This window comes from Psammomys obesus, unplaced genomic scaffold, assembly GCF_907164565.1.
Source record: "Psammomys obesus unplaced genomic scaffold, mPsaObe1.curated_primary_1811, whole genome shotgun sequence".
NCBI classification, from domain to species: Eukaryota; Metazoa; Chordata; class Mammalia; order Rodentia; family Muridae; genus Psammomys; species Psammomys obesus.
Genome location: NW_026585587.1, coordinates 3,819,916 through 3,835,530, shown reverse-complemented (window position 1 = coordinate 3,835,530; position 15,615 = coordinate 3,819,916). Strand labels below are relative to the sequence as shown.

The following is a 15,615-nucleotide window of genomic DNA, read 5'->3' as shown; positions in this document are numbered from 1 at the left end:
AATGTCCTCTCTGCTCTGTCCTTTCAGATTAGAGGTGAACTGCCGTTGTCATGGATATTCCTCTGTATGTCAAGTGGTCCTTTTTCCCTGGGGGCCTTGAAGATTTTACTTTCTCAGAGTTTGACTAAGATGCTCCTGGGTGTGGATCTGTGCCCACCCAGCTTAGAGAGTTTGTATTAGCTGCTGTTCTGTTGCCGTGGTAAGTGTCCTGACAAAAGCAACGTTAGAAGGAGAGCGGGTCATTCTGGCTTACCGTTTCAGAGGCCACCATGGGGAAGACATGGCAGCGGGGAGGAAGGCAGGTGGTGTGAAACTGACAGATCCCATTCCATTCACACACAGGAGGCACACAGAGAGAGGGGAGACCAGGCCTCAAAGCCTCCATCCCAGTGATGCCCTCCATCCAGCAAGGCTGCCCCTCCTAAACCTCCCCACACAGGTGCTCCACCTTGGGATCAAGGGTTTAAATGCATGAGCCTACGGGGGTGGGGGTGGGGGCATTCCTCATTCCACTGACCACAAGGTTGACCTATAAAATTTTCACCAAATTTGGGACATTTTCAGCCACTATTTATTCAAACCGTCCCACTGTCCCATGTTGTAACTCTCTGTCCTGAGATTCCAGCATGTATGTTGTCATCTTACTGGTCATTTTAGGCATTTTACTCCCGTTCTCAGATCCCATCGTTTCAATTGTTCCCTTATTAATTTCACTAGCTCTTAGCCTCTCCGGCGAACATTACCTCACGTGAGTGTGTGTGTGTGTGTGTGTGTGTGTGTGTGTGTGTGTGTACGCATTTGTATATTCCATTTCATTTAAACTCCTTGCCATAGAATAATTCCACTTTACCCTTCCTTTGTTAGGGTAGTTCTATTTAATTGTTTTTATTACAGCTAACTAAAATGTCTCTTTGTCCCGGTACTCTTTCTTCAGACCTCAGATGTGGTGCTACAGAAAGTCCTGAGTTTTCCAAGCATCTTGAACTTGAGACTGAGCTCAGCTGCCCCAAAGCAGGTAAAAGCACTATTCAACTCTCTCATCACCTGCGTGCCACTTTCCTGGGCTTCTTGAAGACCTTCTCTGTCTCAGAATTCAAGGATGCCAGTTAAAGATCAGGAGGAAACTTGACACAGTCTTTAAGGTAGCCTTCTTGTGGCTGGGTCTGCTCCATGGTGTCTCTGCTCTCGTACACCCACTGAGAGCCCTGAACACCAGCAGGTACAACCTACACCGTGAGGAGTGGTTTTTCCTGCAGCGCAGGCTCTGTGCTCAACAGAACCTTCTCTCAGGGGCTGAGCACCCGAGTATCTGCCTGCTGTTCACCATTCTGGGGGGCGGCAGGGAGGCTTTGAATGGTTTGTTATTGGTGTTCGTGTCCATTGTATCATCATTTTTGTTGGAAGGTTTTATTTTGTATGTGAGGTATTTGCTCCCTAATTCTATTGCCAAAGGTTTCTTCAGCATATTGTAAGTCTCTGGAATTCTCTTTTTTTTTTCCTGGTGAAACCCAAGGCCACACACACACACACACACACACACACACACACACTGGAGAGGCGCTCCACCACTGAGCCACACCCCAGCTGAGGCTGTTACACAGTTTCAAGGGGAGACTAGCTGAGACTAGCTATAGATTTATTTTCTCTTCGCCTGAAGAATCCCAATGACACAACTAAACCTTTGCAAAGAGGGATAGGTGAAATCAGTGGAATGTCTCTCATTTCTTCACATTCCAGGATGTTGATAGTATTTCAAGATTTGGCTCCTTTTTAATTACCCTTACTTTACGAAGGAAAAGAAGTCATATATAGACTCATAATAGTTCAAACCATCTATGAACTATTGATTCAATCGATACTTTTGGGTGAGAAATGGGGTCTCTGGTTCTTCCATGACCACAAAACACAAAAAGGAAAAAATTTAAGTCCACTATCTGATTAAGAATGAAATTCATAATCCTTCCTTGTTAGTTAATTATTAAGTGCACATAACTTCTTTGGGGATGCTTCACTGGGGCCTTCATATTTCACAGCACTCTGTTTAGCTTCTCCTTTGTTTGTATCTCAAAGACGAATGGCTCATAAAATTTATAGCCAAAATATATTATGTCATTGTGTTTTGGAAAGCCTAAAAGTACGAGTTAGAAATAAAAGCCCCAATTCAGCCTGGCAATTCCTAATTGCTCCACAGAACACAGAATCTAACAGATTCCACTCCTTTTTAATATCTTTCTTTTGAGCTAATTTCCATATCAGTCCAGGCAGCAACATGCCAAAGGAGCCGGCAGAGTGCATGTGCCAGAGGCGGCTGGGTTTCTCCTTGAAAGATAATTAAAGCAGCTTACGCTGTCCATGTGGCATCTTGATGAATATGCAGACGATATTTGCATATGATCTACTGGTGTTCTGGGACCATATGATCATGCGTGTGGGATGCCAAGCTCATGATTTTAATTTGTGTGTTTGGTCACTACTGTAGTGGAAGTCGTTGTCCTTTGAGCCTAAGAAGGCTTTCACTCTTAGAATATTGTTTCAATGGTTAATTACTTTATGCCTAGAAATTCCTTTGGTGCTAAGTTCCAAATCTCCTCCACCCCGCCCCGCCCCAGTGCTGGGGGTGGAAACTAAATTTGCCCAGATTAAGCAAGTGTCCCACCTCCCAGCCCAATTCTAAGCCTTGACTTCATCCCCAAACTGCCACCTCAGAAGACAAAGGTAGAGAGAAAGAAGATGTGTTAGCAAATGCCACATGGCCAGAGTAGTCCCTTTTTGTTGTCAGACAACGAGCTGCCAGTTAAAAGAGTAACGGACAGGGGGACAGTGAGTGTCAACGTGCCAGCCTCGGGATCTGACAAGCCTGGGATGTGCCACCGAGGAACACCAGGGTCAGTGTGGTACATGCTTTCACGCCTGCACTTGAAAGGTAAAGGCAGGAGGATCAGCCGTTCAGGCTTAGGCTTGGCTATAGTGAGCTTGAGTCCATGTTGGAAGGAAGCAGAAGTGAGAGGGGAAAAGGGAGGGAAGGAGGGAGGGAGATGGAGTGAGAGGGAGGGAAGAAGGGAAGAGTAAAGAAACGGAAAAGCTGCAGAAGTTCAGGATATGAAGAAAACCAACCTGCAGCCAACAGGCCAGAACACCCTCCTCTAGGACAAACCTGGAAACATCTTCATTAAGATACAGGACGTCAGGCTAGAAAGATGCTCAGTGGTTAAGAACACTGACTGTTCTTGCAGAGGACCCAGGCTCAATTCCCAGTGCCCCCCTGGCAGCTCACAGCCACCTGTAACTCCAGTCCCAGGGGATCCAACACCCTCTTGTGGACTCTGAGGGCACTGCACTTACACACACACAGAGGGATACTTTAAAATAATAATAAATTGTAATATGATTTTATCACCAACCACGCACCGTGCATGGGCTGGATCTAGACCCCTGCACATATACAGCAGATGTGCAGTGTGGTCAACATGTGGATCCCTGGCAATGGGAGTAGGGGCTGTCTCTGACTCTGTTGCCCTCCACTGGTTCCCTTCCCCCTCACTGGGCTGCCTTGTCAGGCCCCAGTCGGAAAGGATGCTTCTAGTCTTGCTGTGACTTGAGGTGCCTGGATGATTTGATACCTCTTGGGGGCTTCCCCTTCTCTGAGGAAAAAAGAGAGAGGGAAAGGAGGGAGACGAGTATGAGGGCGGGACTGGGAGGGAGAGGGCTGGGATCAGGCTGTAAAAAGATCAAGTTAATAAACAAATGGGAAAACGATCCGGGGTATCCGAGGAAGTCACAGCCACAGTCCTAGTGGAGGGGTCATGAAAAACTGATGAGGATGGTGGCTTTGACGTGGGCCCTGTAAACTTGCACAGGGGAGACTTCAGACAAGACGCAGAAAGGCTCTGGGACCCATTTATCATGATGGCTGCTTCACTCAGTACACTTACCAAGGAAAGTGTCGCTGCGTACACGTGAATGAGAGTGAAGTTTACATGTATACATAGCTAAAGAACAGGGGTTGTTTTGGTTTGGTTTTCCGTGCTGTTGTTGTTTTAATTGAGATGGAAGAGAGAAAAGAAGAAACAAGAATGAGGGACAGTTTAAGAGCTATCAGCATTCCATCAGATAAAGGAGCTGAGCCGAGGGGCCTGGAGGAGTCCAAATGATGTCCAGACACTGAAAATGAGTAAGAAAGATGAAGATGGCAGAGGGAGGGAGGTGGTGTGTTTCCTTTAGAAAAGATAATAATCCAGATGCTCGTTCCTCTGGAGTAAAAGTGTCAGATCTGACCCGTGTGGCCACTTCAGGAACTCCAGTGTCCAGCCCCAGACCCATGGATGCCATCTTCGCAGGGATCTTGGGACTCTGAACGCCAGCTTTGGGGAAAGTGTCGAGGCACTGGCTGACTTCTGGTAAGAATAGAAGAGTACTTAAAAAAAAATGAGAATGTGTGATTAATTAAAAAGTTGTGATTTCTCTAAGGAATTGCAGAGTAAGCTCATTGTGGCAGGGTGGGGCACAGCTGTCTCCAACCCGGCCACAGGAGTCTCAGCAGGTGCCAGAGCGGCAGATGAGGACTGTGGAAATGAGAACCAGGAGAGACAGCCAGAGGGGGCTGGACAGAGACAAGCAAGCTTAAAGAGCCAGGAGGAAGAAGGAGCCACCTGCTGACCTGCTAGGACCTAGAGGGACTGGCAGGGAGTGTAGGAGCCCAGGAGCTGCTCCGAGAGGGGTCAGGGTCAAGGCCAGTGTTTCTACAGTGCTGCTGTTGCTCAGACCCTTTGTTGTCTGTTCCCTGAACCAAGAACCAGCAGAAGTGGGGCCTGTGGTAGCCATCACTATGGCAAACGTACCTACTGTCACTCCCCACTTACCTAAGAGTCACGCAGAGCCGCTGTCACACCTCAGTCTACACCACCACCACCCACCCCACCCCCGCGCAAGTCTTTCTATCCGAACTGCCGGGAAAATCAGCGGTCCTGATCAACTCTCATGTGGCCCATTCAACCCCTGAGCTGAAACGTGTATAGGGGTGGATGGATGGAGCGAGGGAGGCAGGGAGGGACACCGATGGGAAAGAGTCAGTGAATGCTGGATGCATGAATGAAAGACTTACAGTTGGGGGTGGGGGGTGGAATAACTTGCTGCTCCGGAGTTGGGGAACAGCAGCAATTTTTGGACTCTGTGTGCACGTATGTGTGTGTATCAGGGTGTGTATGTGTGAGTGCGTGTGAGTATAATGTACAATGTGCATGCTGGCCCTTCATGCTGCTTCTTTAAGAAGGCTGAGGTGGATCAAGTTCTAATCCTTATTTCTTTTCCAATATTAAAAAGTTCACAGAAAAGGGGGGGGACTGCCTTTAATCCTAGCACTTGGGAGACAGAGGCAGACAGATCTCTTCAAACCCAAAGCCAGCCTGGTCTATGTAGCCAGCTCCAGGCCATCCAAGACTATGTAATTAGATCCTGCCTCAAGAAATAAAGAAAATCTCAGGATTTAAATGTAAAGATTTGTTTTAAAACAATAGCATAGATAAGTATCAGGAAATTCAGAAGTTATGGTTTCCACAGCACATCATATGGCCACTGAACTACTATTAAATAAATGAAATTAAGCATTTATATTACCCTTGACATTCAGCCATATGCTAAGCAATCACTTTATTGGTTTATAATTTCTTGCAGCCACCTGTGAGGGAGGAAACATTCTCATTTCCACGAGGATGAAGAAACCTAGTCCCAGGAGAATCAAGCTCCTGCTGTGTGCTTTGCCAGGCAACCAAGTCTCCAGGGAACGGCAGGCAGCAGGGTGAGGTGTCATGGAGTCATTGCTAGGTCCTGCTACCGAGTGCAAGAACAGCTGAAGAGGGCCCGGGATGAGATCCCCGTGGCCAGGTTCTCTGCCTGTGCAGAACAGCAAGCACATACTGCGAAAAGAAGAAACAGAAGAAGAAGGAAGCAGAAGGGGGAGTGGACATAGAAGAGGAGGTGGGGAAATGGGATGAGGGTGGAGGAGAAGGGGAATTGGGAAGAATGAGGAGCAATAAACCCCGGGGTCCTGTAGCAAAGGAGCCGTGCCTGGCATCTGGGCACCTTCCCATGCTTTCACTTTAAGGCAGCCGTAAGACTTCACCAGAAGCTAAATGTTCTGCACTTTCCTGTTCTGAATTTCATGGGAGCTCAGCTGAGATGAACAAGTGCATGGACCCAAAGTCACAGCTCTAACAGCCTGAGGTAGAATGAAGCCTGTGGCCAACATTGGCTCTGGGCTTAGCTGGCACTTGTCTCTCTCTCTCTCCTTATTCTTTGTGTGACTGGAGGGGGGCCCTCATTGTATCACCTAGGGTGGCCCTGAAATCCTGGGCTCAAGCAATCCTCCTGCCTCTGCCTTCTAAGCAGCTGGGATCGTAGGTGTGCCCCAGCACCTAGTTTTAATTGTCATCTTTCTAAATGATTTTTTTAAGATTTCTTTATTATTTATACAGTATTCTGCCTGCCTGCAGGCCTGCACACCAGAAGAGGGCACCAGATCTCATTACAAATGGTTGTGAGCCACCATGTGGTTGCTGGGAACTGAACTCAGGACCTTTGAATGACCCTTAACCTCTGAGTCATCTCTCCAGCTCTCTCTAAATGATCTTTAAGGAGAAATAAACAGCAGCACATGAGAAGCAGAGACAAGACAAGCAGACTGAGAGGTGTCAGCATCACCCCCTCAATGTGAATTTAAGTGTGAAAACAAAGAACCCCAAAGGACGAGGAAGCCAAAATCAGGAATGTGGGCCAGAGCGCCATACTTCCCACAGCTAAGAGCAGGTTTTAAATGCCCCATCTTTTAGCAGACATTTAGAAAATGGCCTTCCATAAAGAAAAAACAAGAAGTTGAGGGTTGGACTAGCAACAGGCTCAGTGGGTAAAGATACTTCGCTGCCAAGCCTGACTTTGATCTCATGGCCCACAAGGAACTGACTACTACAAGTTATCCTCTGACCTCCACACAAGTGCAGAGGCATGTGTGCCTACACACACACACACACACACACAAATAAACAAATAATAAGTAATAATGTGATTTTAAAAATTAAGTAGTAGGCTCAGAGTTATTATAAGCTATTGCTCCTTCAAGGCAGACCCGCTTCCTAAAAGACTCAGCTTAATCCAAGCCGGTTTCATCCCATTGCTCTGGAACTGTGTTCAAAGGCCACCTAATCCCTAACATGTAGCCAGCATGGCTATCCACACATCCGTTTGATAGCCCTCTTTCTCTATCAACTGTATTGCTTCCTTACAAAATGTCAACAGCCGCCGCACAATGCCAGGGCACACGGTGATTGTTAATTAAAGCTCTCTAATTTTAGAGTTGATACGGCCATTTAGTGCCTGAGACCACGTGTTCCCTTGTCAGTGGCCACCTTAATGACCTCTGAAGACTCTAGCACTCCTGTGGCTCTGGTTCATTGTTTGTAGAGTAAGTCTGTGCATCATAATCAAAACTTTGGAAGGCGGAAGTGGTGGAGGCAGAAGCCAAGGTCTCATGGATGCTAGGCCGGAATTCTGCTACTGAGCCACACTCTCAACCAATGAAATGTTTTGTTTTGTTTTCACTTTTTTTTTTTTCCTGTGAAATAGCTTAGCTGAAAATTTAATCTACAGCATCACATTCTTATGTGAACATTGGATACAGCCCAATGGTAACTTGAGTCTGTGATCACAGAACTTAAAAAACTTATAAACAAAGAACAGGGAAGATGACTCAGTTAGTAAAATGCTTGCCATGCAAGCATGAGGACTTGTGTTTAATCCGCAGAGCCCATATCAAAAATCCAGGCATGGTGGCATGTTCTTATCATCGTCTCTGGGGTGGCAGAGAGGGGCAGATCTCCCATGTGCCCCAGAAAGCCAGCCTAGGCTACTAGGCAAACCTCAAACTAAAGAGAGACCCTGTGTCAGTAAAACAGAGTGGGTGGCTCCTGAGAGTGAGCATCTGGTCTTCACAGATGCATGTGTGTTCACACACAAAATAAAGAATAAAGCATGTGGACCCTACAGGTAGAAAGTCTCACAACAGCTCTGATAAAAAGGGCATCTGTGAGTCCATTTCTTGAGGTGAAAGCAAAAAAGAAAACATGCACTTAGGGGGAGGAGGTTAAAATTAGGAGTGGTGGGTTTGAATTCAAGAAAGTGCAGGCAAGCATTCAAGATGGAAATAAAGACTACAGAAGCAGCGCTGGGTTTGCCTCGGATGGTGAGGAAGATGGTTTCAAAGTCAGCTGGCTTTTGCAGTCCCTACCTGCGGGCTCTTCTAGCACAATGTTAAGTCTCTGCCAGTGCGGAACATCAGTGTTGAGCAGTTGGCTTTTCAGAAGGGTTAGACTAAATGATTGCCATGCCCCCACCTCTAGCCTATCCTGGGAAAGTTGGCATATGAGAGATCCCCAACCACAAACAGGCTAGCTAATGTGCCCAACATCACAAAGAAAGCCAGGTGTTCCAGGACAGTTATATTAATTGTCAGGTTGACAGATCTTGGAATCACCTGGGAGAAGGATCTGTGGGAGGCTGTCTTGATGGTGTTAGCTGAAGTGAGAAGACCCACCCACTGTGGGCAGCAGCAGTCAGAATCCTGGACTGTGTTCCTGGAGAAATCCAGCTGAGCATGCGTTCCTTGCCCTCTTCTTGACTGTGAATGCAAGTCAAGACCAGAGGCTTCAAGCCCCTTTACCTCCCTGCCATGATGGGCTGTGCCTTGATCTGTGAACCAAAACAAACCCTTCTTTCTGGTCAGCATTCTTTATCACAGCAACTGAAAAGCAACTAAGACAGACTCAAACTCCAGATCACATAGATAGATAGATAGATAGATAGATAGATAGATAGATAGATAGATAGATAGATAGATAGATAGATAGATAGATAGGGAAGATAGTGCTTCTCTCTGCCTTTCTTTCCTTTTGTTCCACAGACCCCAGGCAAACTTTACCACAGTCACCTCAGAGAAGTGAAACCACAAAGCAAATATTTGTCATTCTATGACTGGCTTGTTCCAAATGGCATATTGTCTTCTGGGTTCAGCTATGTTGGCTGGTCATTTGTAGGTAGAATTCAGCAGGCAGATGAGGAGTGAGAGAGAGGTAAGGAAGTGAACATCTTCCCGAGCCGGGACCTGAACCAGAGAGTCCTGTGGAAAGCTGAGTTAGTCAGCGCAATGCCCCACTTCCAGTACATCTTTTCTTACCATCTGGACCCCACTTCCCAGATGTTAGTGGGCTGGGAGTCTTTGGCCCTCACTGAGGCTCAGGCGGCAGTGATGAAACACTGACACCTCTATTGGCCAAATGAAAAGGGGATTTGGATACTCTTCCTCCTCCAGAGTAGGGAAACAGAAAACAAGCAAAGGGGAAAGCTATGAAAGAACGCACGAGAGGCCCAGGCCACCCTGGCACATGCCGAGGAACGCCTGAAGCCATAGGAACGGGAAGGGCTAGGAGGGCCCTCCCCAGACTGCACAAGCGTTGTGACCTTGCTGACACCCAAGGCTTGACTCTCTGGATCCAGATTGTGAGAAAGGAAGTTCATTTACTCTTAAGATGCCGAGCTCATGAGCATCTCTCCTGGAAGCTTTAGGATGCTGACATGTTGGCCCATCACCTCAGAAAACAAGGCCAAACCCAGGACTCGGGCAGCTCCTCCTCACCACACCTATTGCGCCCTGTCCCCTCCGCCGTCACTTAGTTGTCAGTGACTGCTTGACTCTCCTCTCTTGCCCACCTCTCATCCTCTCCCTTTCAGCTTTCCTAGCCAGCCTCTCGGCATCACACCAGGGGATCTCGGGGGGCCCCCTCGCCACCACCGCCCTGGGAGCCTCCATTATGAATGCTGGAGTTATACTTCACCCTGCACCGTGTGACAGCCAGAACTGCTCATTTGGAGTAAAAGCCAGAGAAAAATAAGCAAACAGCTGCGATCATGTCATTACCGAGTGGCAGACACTCTCACCCTGCCCTCCCTCCACATCTTCTTTCTCACCCAGGTCATCATCCCTCCTGATACCCAGTAATTTCAGTCATTTTCTACCTGCATTTCTGTTCATCTCCTGAGAATTCTCATTTTCTAATGCAGGAAGGTTCTTGGTCTCTCTGAGCCTGGGTGAGACGGAGGACCTTGCACTGGGGGTTGATGGGGTGGTGGGGTGGGAAGGCTACTGAAGCTCATTTGCTATGCAACTCCAGCAGAAGGGAATAGGCATGAGAGACAGCCTGGGAGAAAAAGATCTAATTACTTCATTCCTGTCTCTCTCTCTCTCTTCCCCCACAGCCCTGGTCATTTCTAGCCTTCGCAGGGCAGGGCTCCTGTCACTGGGCCAGCAAAGAGCCTAGTGCGTAAGAATAAGATGCCCTAGGCTCAGGCAGGATGCGTACAAGTTCAAGGATAGCCTGGGCATCCTAGTGACACCCTGTCTCAAAATTAAAAAGCAAAAAGAGGTAGGGGAGGGATACAGCTCAGTAACGAAATGCTTGCCTACCACATGTAAGGACTGTGATTTATTCCCCAGCATGACAAACAGCCGCAACAGCAGAGACTAAGACAATCTGCACTCAAGCGGAGGTCCTTGGACAGGAGACCTTCTGTGTGAGCCCATGCACAGAAGTCCTTCAGTGCCCTCTACGTTGTCTTTACAAAAGAATTACATATTTGAGAGGTTAAAAATCACATACTAGCAAAGGCTCATTTCTAAAATCCCCTGTCCTGGCTGTGTGCCCTCTGCCCAGCCTCTCCTACAGGCAACTCTTGGCACTTTGGGAGAATCTTTTCTGAGCTGTACGTATGTGCTTAAGCAGCAGTTTGGTGATTTACCGTTTGAGAAGCAGCTCTTTACTCCGTGTGATGGAGCATGAAGGCTTTGCGTGTATTTGTCATACTCCTTACTCCCTCCTCACAGCGGTGACATTTATAAAAATAAGAACGGGCTCGTGCTTACTGGCTCGTGGAAGGTGGGGCCAGCACTAGGCGCCAGATGTTGATGCTCTTTGACAAGGCTAGTCACCCTCCCTCCGCTGTCGCCTGTTCCTCACTGGACTCCGGATCCCTCTTCCAGCTTCTCCTGCCACACTCCCCATCACCCCCTTTACTGTAACCTTTGTGCTGCCTGTCCCTCTTCCTGCACGTGACAGAACGGACACTGGGGCTTCATCTGTCGGCCACTTTTCCGTCTCTCCTCCACCTCTTGGCAGCTTTACCTATCTTACGGCTTTAAGTATCTGTGGTGACCCCCAAGTTCCTTTCTCCAGTCCTCATGTCCAGCTTTCTACTCAACATCTGTACCTAGTTGCTAAATAGGCATCTTTAACTTACCGAATCTCCTACCCAGCTCCTGCTATCAACCCTGAAAGCCTTTGCTTTCCTGTCTGTGCGCTGCTATCTCTCCACTTACAGCTCCGATGTCAGGGGTCATCTTTGGTTCCTTTTTCTTTCCTTCACCACAGTCAGCTTATTAAGAAATCCCACTGGCTCCACTGTCAAACCATTCCCCACCCGAGCATTTCCCAGCACCCCACTACCAGAGTGTCTGTGGGTGATCACTGTGGCTCTATCTGTACTTCTCATGTGGTCTGGGTCCCATTCAATGGCCAGCAAAGGTCTTCTTATCATAGTGATGCCGGGGCGCATTCAGTGGAGCCCAGCTGAGTCCTCATTGCCACCCAGGAAGCCAAAGAGAGGAAATCAAAGGGGCCAGGGTCTCCACATCTCCTCCAAGAGTAATTCTCAGGACAACCTAGCTTTCCCCAAACAGGCCACACTTCGTAAAGCCGCTTCGGCACTCCAAGGCTGAGACCAAGCCCTTGCCCACCTACCACTCAGGTATAGCAGTCCTGGATACAGACTGAAAGGAATCTAAGTCAGCATACCACAAAGCCACAGGAACACCGGTGTTTATTGCCGTACTAGTCGTTATAGCCAAGATATGAAACTAACCTAATGACCCAACCACAGATGAACGAATAAAGAAAATGTGATATCACACACACACACACACTGGAGCTTTAGTCAACTGTAAAGAAGAGATTAGGTCATTGCAGGGAAAATGGATGGAACTAGAGATCACGGTGTGAAAAGAAACAAGCCATACTCAAAAAGATAAATATCGCATTTCTTCTCTCATTTTCAGAATCTACATTTTATAAGACATGAAAATCGAAGGGGAACTACTTGAAGAGAAGAAGGGTACCAGCAGAAGAGGGAAGATAAGAGTTGGCAATAGGGGCTGAATATGATCAAAGTGTATTACGTATGTGTGAGAATGTCATATATTAATTTTAAAATATATTACAATATGGCTGAGGAAATGGCTCAGTGTTAAGTACTTGCCAGAAAAACATGAGGGCTCAAGCTGGATCCCAAAACCCATGTTCAAAAAAAAAAAAAAAAAAAAAAGCTAGACGTGGTAGCACACACTTAGACCCCAGCACGGGGGAAGCAGAGACAGGCAGATCCTTGGGCTTGCTGGCCCTCTAACCTAGCCCCTTCAGTAAGCCCCAGCCCAGTGAGAGACCCTGTCTCAGAAAACAAGGTGAAGGGTTAGAGCGGCAGCGCAATAGTTACAAACCCCTATTGCTCTTCCGGAGGACTGAGTTCAGCTCCCAGCACCCTTGTCTGACGGCTGACAACCTCCTATGACTCCAGCTCCCGGGGATCTGGTTCCCTCTTCTGGCCTATGTGTGACCACCTGCAGACATCCAAGAGAGCAATGTGAACAACTTTTTCTTACCAAAAGCCACACGTTTAAAATGCTGCCACTCACAGGTGGGGCTTGACTGCTTGAAACTGAAGGCCTTTTGAGCATATCACAACATGGATGAACCTTGACAACTTCGTCCTAAATGAAAGGAGCCAGACACAAAGGCCACACATTCTGTGACTCCGTTTGTAGGAAGCGCTCAGAGCATGCAAACCCACAGAGAGACAGCAGACACGTGGCTGCCCGGGTTGAGGAGATGGAGCAAAGCCAGCACTGAGAGGAATATGGGGGCAACCGCACCCCACGCTTGAACATACAAACAGCTCCTGAGCTCTACATTTTGAAAGGCTGAATCTTGTAATATGGGAAGCATGTTAATGGGTCAGTAGATGTTTAACTGTGAGCTGTAATGTGTTGCTAAGTAATTCCCTCATAACTCTTACCTTCACTTAAGATCTGCATATCCATGGCTTCACCTTCGGGTACTTAGAAGCAAATTAAGTACAAAGAATGACTTTTCTTGTTTGGGCAAATATGGAGAACACAGTCAGACATGGCAAGGTGCGGAGAAGAGTCAAGAATTAAGGAGGTCACCAGTGATAGTGGCTCAGGCCTTTAATCCTGGTATTAGGGGAGCAAAGGCAGGTGGATCACTGATCTCTGTGAGCATGAGCGTGAGCCCCGCACGATCTACAAAGCCAGTTCCAGGCCAGCCAGACCTTCGTGAGACCTTGTTCAAACCAAAGAACAAAAACCAAAAGGAGCTAAGGAAGTGAAGATTGGATCAAGAAGGGGAACCGGATGCTTCACTGATGCTCCTTAGGGTTGGAGATGGCGGGAGTTGATCTCCCTCCTCTGAGAGGCATGGGAACCACAGAAGATCTTCATTAATTTCTGCTCGGCACTGGATGAGACATTCGTCTTTCCCAGCTCTGGGGCATTTCGGTGGAAGACCAACTCTGCCTGGAGCTGTGGGGTGGGGAACAACAGGCCAGAGCGCCTTGAGGCTTATAATAAGTCCTTCAAATGACAATACGGTTCAAGAACACTGGTCCAGGAGTAGGCATGGAATCATTGTCTTCATGGAGGATCTCTCCAAGGGAGAGTTAAGGAGTTGATTTCAGCCTTCTGAATTTATTTGGCTATTTGCTTTATATTTGGGCTTTTGAGACAGGGACTTAGTATGTACCCTAAGTGGGCTTCAGACTTGGGATCTCCTCCAACCTCTGCCTCCCCAAGTACTAGGATTAAAGGTATGTGTCACCATGCCTAGATAAACAGAGTGTGTGTGTGTGTGTGTGTGTGTGTGTGTGTGTGTGTGTGTGTGTGTTTGGGAGGGAGAGAATGCTTGGAATAAAGCCCAAGGCTCATGCATGCTAGGCAAGCCCTCTTCCACTAGGCTATAACCCCAGCCATGCTGATAGCATGAGGGAAGAAAGTACATAAAAGTGGAGCCAACCCAAAGTAAGAGAAGCGGGGCTGGGTACTGATGGTTATGACCCCTGATCTAGGGTCTCTTGCTCAGTTGCATAGAAACCCATGATCCCTCCTTGCCAGGGTGAGCTTCCTCTTGCTTGCAGTAACAAAGATCACATGTGTAGCTCACAAAGTCTAAAAGTGCAAAGACTGCAATATACAGCTGTTTCTCTATGACATTACTTGTTTATTAGACCTTCATAAAAAGTTAAATGAGGGGCTGGAGAGATGGCTCAGAGGTTACGAGCACTGGCTGTTCTTCCAAAGGTCCTGAGTTCAATTCCCAGCCACCACATGGTGGTTCATAACCATCTATAATGAGATCTGGTGTCCTCTTCTTGCCTGCAGGCAAAAATACAGACAGAATACTGTACAGATAATAAATGAATCTTAAAAAAATTTAAATGAAACTTCCTGAAAATATGCTAAAAATGTGTTCCTCAACTAATAAAATATGCTGGAGAGACGGCTCTGTGGCGAGAATACCTGCTGGTTTTCCAAGGGACCTGGATCTGCCCAGAACCCAGGTCTGGTGGCCCCAGCCACCAGAAACTCCAGCTCCATGGGGTCCAACACCTTTTCTTGGCACTGAATGCAAGGCGTGCATACACAAAAACTTGGGCACACACATACACATAAAATACAAATAAACAGATAAATAAATATTTAATTGACGAGATTCTGAATTATATCTGCTCTAAATATTTTGGAAGCAGAAGTCTATGCTTGACAAACTTAAGTTTGACTTGCCTTAACATCATTCCTACCAACACTGCCCTCCTGTAGTTTTTAAGTCAGGCTCTGTGTTGGACAGGGAGGGGTCTAGTTGAATCACAGGTGGGGTGGGTGGAGTCTGTCCTTGCTCTAAGGGGCAATCCCTTCAGCCCACACCACTCAGGTGCTGACCATCAGGCTCCATCGCATTTGGAAAGTGAGCTTAAAGGCTTAGAGTTAGTTTTAAAACGTTGCCTGAAAAGTTCAAAGGTAGAGTGCCTCCTAGTACTCGGGGAGGCAGAGGCAGGTGGATCCCTGTGAGTTCGAGGCCAGCCTGGTCTACAAAGCCAGTCCAGGACAGCCAAGGCTACACAGAGAAAACCCCGTCTCAGAAATAATTATTACTATTACTATTATTATGAAAAGGCTTCTATCTCACAAGTAGGCAGGTGTTTTCATATATGTATTAGAGATGAAGAGATGACAACAGTTGCTAGACATTCAGTCTCAGGTACACCAGAGACACAGCCGAAACCACGTGCCTGTGACGCAGTGAAGCGAGGATAAGCAAAAATGGATGAGGCAAAAGAAAGGAACGAAGAGGCTGAGTTCTGCTTAGATCTGGACCGAATGTCCCAGGTAATTTAATTCACAATTTCTGAAATGTTGAAAATAACTAAGTGGTAGAATGGAACATGGTGCAT

The 15,615-nt window shown here is 47.3% G+C and overlaps 1 long non-coding RNA gene across 1 annotated transcript; it reads left to right on the top strand.

Annotated features, from left to right (window-relative positions):
* Positions 1-356: 356 nt before the first annotated feature.
* Positions 357-5,935, top strand: LOC129678842 (uncharacterized). The gene is made up of 4 exons (XR_008720452.1): positions 357-439; positions 935-1,015; positions 4,293-4,397; positions 5,671-5,935. It is a non-coding gene; the product is annotated as an uncharacterized LOC129678842 (long non-coding RNA).
* Positions 5,936-15,615: the final 9,680 nt, after the last annotated feature.